Here is a 3558-nt window from a genome sequence, read left to right on the forward strand (position 1 = left end):
CGATTTTACATTGACTATCAAAAGGTAGCTGATCGTCAAAGGAACTTAATGTTGCCTTGAGCAAGGTTTATTCACTGTAATAGCACGGGAAACAATGTAAAAAAAAAGAAAAAGTTTTGTCATTAGCGTTTCAGTTCAAATGTTACAACAGTATGCCAAAAAAAATAATCTACAGAAGTGCTTAAGTTAAATGTACACAAGCGTTTCAAAAAAGTAAAGATTTTATACATGTATATATTTACAAAATAGGAATTTCACTTAAAACCTTACTGGAAGTTACAAACTGTATTTGAAATTTATGTTCGAAGTTCAGAGGCAGCCCCCCCCTCTTTCTGTTTCCGAAACGTTTGGGGAATATGACGACCAAAACCTTTTAATTTATTACCTTTGTATGTATCGAACACTGAAACTGGCGGTTTATTGTTACAGCAATAAATTAACCCTCAAATTGTTCATTTTATACCGTTCACAACCGGTAGTGTCCGTGTATTACATCACATTAAGTAATTAGATTTTTTTTTTGTCTGTTACAACAGCCGGTCAAAAGAACTGACCAAACAAAAATTGGAGTGAGAAATTCGTTGTTCATAAATAACTTAGAGGTACAACAATTAATTAATGGAATCATTAATGATATTTTATTAAATATTTTTGTGGGACACTGTAACCAAAAAAGTTATGGACGCTAAAAGAAATTAGTGCATATTCGATGACGAGGAACCCACTTTGAGACTAATCAAGACGGCTTGAATGGGTAATGAAGAAAAACTTTAATATAAGTTTAACATAATAGCAAATGTACAACGTTTCGACAAGGTTTTGTCATCACCTGATAGTTTAGAAAGTCGATGCAGTATAGATCCCATCGCAAATTATAGGGTTGATCATTTACAACGCTAGAATCCGGGTTTCGATACCCGAGGTGGGCAATGCACAGATAGCCCATTGTGTAGCTTTTTGCCTAATTACAAACAAACAAACCTTTATAATACTACTCAGCTATTTAATTAACTTCAAATAGTTTTCTTTGTTCTTGAGAAGAAGATTCTTTAACGAACCATTTCTGTGACAGTTTTTTAGACTTTAATTTGAGGTGATTTACAGGGTATCAACACATGGAATCTTGATCTGATTGAAACTTTCATTTATTTAAGATCTTTTTTTTTTAATCCCATTGCTGGAGCTCTAGATTTCACAGCAGGCGAGACAACTCCCGGTCTGTGCGATACCACAAAATATTGTTTGTTTTTGAATTTCGCGTAAAGCTACACGAGGGCTATCTGCGCCAACCGTCCCTAATTTAACAGTGAAAGACTAGAGGGAAGGCAGCTAGCTAGTCATCACCACCCACTGCCAACTCTTGGGCTACTATTTTACCAACGAATAGTGGAATTGACCGTCGCATTATAACACCCCCACGGCTGAAAGGGCGAGCATGTTTGGTAGGACGGGGATTCGAACCCGCGATCCTCAGATTGCGAGTCAAGTGCCCTAACCACCTGGCCATGCCGAGACACCACAAACTATTTCACGCACTTTGAGCTGTATGTGCGTTATAAGAGTGACTGTCACTCCCTTAGCATGGACAGTGGGTGGTATGGTGTTTCTGACTGGCTGCCTTCTCTCTGATCAGTTCTTCAAAACTAGAGGCAGCGTGACCTTAGTTAGCTTTGCCATAAATACAAAATTTAAATAAACCACACACCACGTAGCTGTTTGACCAAGTTCAATTAGTTAACAGTTTTGTTTTTTTTAAGGATAATAGAGTTACGGTTTTTACAACTGAGAAGTGTTTTTTAAGGATAATAAAGTTATGGTTTTTACAACTAAGAAGTGTTTTTTAAGGATAATAGAGTTACGGTTGTTACAACTGAGAAGTGTTTTTTTTAAGGATAATAGAGTTACGGTTGTTACAACTGAGAAGTGTTTTTTTTAAGGATAATAGAGTTACGGTTGTTACAACTGAGAAGTGTTTTTTTAAGGATAATAGAGTTACGGTTTTTACAACTGAGAAATGTTTTTTTAAGGATAATAGAGTTACGGTTTTTACAACTGAGAAGTGTTTTTTTTAAGGATAATAGAGTTACGGTTTTTACAACTGAGAAGTGTTTTTTTTTAAGGATAATAGAGTTACGGTTGTTACAACTGAGAAGTGATCTTGGAAGAATGAATAGAAGGAATGAGTCTCAGTCCAAGTTAACTGTTTTACTCAAATTGCATTGCAGGCAAGTCACTTCATGTACAACTCGATAACTACTGTACACGATGAAAACAAAGGGTTAAATAAACTAGTCTATATCAAATTACGTGAAATCAATCAGTTTTGGCAAAACTGCCGATTTGAACTTGCTTTGATGTTTCAGTTGAGTTATAAATATATAACTGTACGTCGAAAGTAAGTTTTCTCAATTAAAAAATGTATGGCTGATAAATTCGTTTATCTATTTCAGGAGATATTGTTAATTTGTTACCAATTTCTGTAATGTGTCTCTAATATTCATAAAATTTACTAGTTATTTTAATTCGTAAAGTATCAAAAAATTGTATTGTACAGAAAATACTAAAGCAAATATTGATCCCGAGAAAACCGGTTTACGCGTCCGGCACCCCCGGCTGGAGGAAGTAGTAGACCACTGTTAACTGATAGTTTCACCAGTAACCTGGAGGCATCCGGGCAAAATGGACTCGCTACTCAATTACTGAAAATGGTCAGTTTGCACATTATCAGCCTATAGTATCCTTTTATGATCTGTAAGGCAGTCAACTAATACAAATCGTATGTGTTTTTTTTCTTTATTTACTCGCGTTTTAAGGCTCAGGTGAATTTCGGATTCATTTCTAACCGTAGAAAACTTAATATATTTAGTCTTTGCCTCTGATGTAAACAGAATACATATTTCTGGATGTTTGTATCTTTCAACTTGTTTTCTTAAAAAAAAAAGAAAAAACTGTAGAATTTTAACTGTCTGTTTGTTTTTGAATTTCGCGCAAAGCTACACGAGGGCTATCTGCGCTAGACGTCCCTAATTTAGCAGTGTAAGACTAGAGGGAAAGAAGCTAGTCATCACCATCCACCGCCAACTCTTGGGCTACTCTTTTACCAACGAATAGTGGGGCTGACTGTCACATTATAACGGCCCCACGGCTGAAAGGGCGAGCGTGTTTGGTGGGGCGGATTCGAACCCGCGACCCTCAGATTACTAGTCGAGCGCCACCTGCCGGGCCTGAATTTTAAAAAAACAACAAGAGAATTATTGACTCGCTGAGTTTTGTAGACTGACTAACTTGAGGCTAAGTTTCTTTCATTTTCTTCTTTTCCATTCACAGAACCGTTTACCTAGGCCTGACCTTGGCTTGGTTAAGGTGCTCCAATCGCAATCTGAGGATCGTGGATTTGAATCCCCGTTACCGAACATACTCGCCCTTTCAGCCGTGGCGGTATTATAACTGACGGCCAATACCACTATTCGCTGGTAAAAAGAGTAGCCCAAGAGTTGGCGATGGATGGTGTTGACTAGCTGCCTTCCCTCTAGTCTATCACTGCTAAGATAGAAACGG

Source organism: Limulus polyphemus, unplaced genomic scaffold, assembly GCF_000517525.1.
Source record: "Limulus polyphemus unplaced genomic scaffold, Limulus_polyphemus-2.1.2 Scaffold322, whole genome shotgun sequence".
NCBI classification, from domain to species: Eukaryota; Metazoa; Arthropoda; class Merostomata; order Xiphosura; family Limulidae; genus Limulus; species Limulus polyphemus.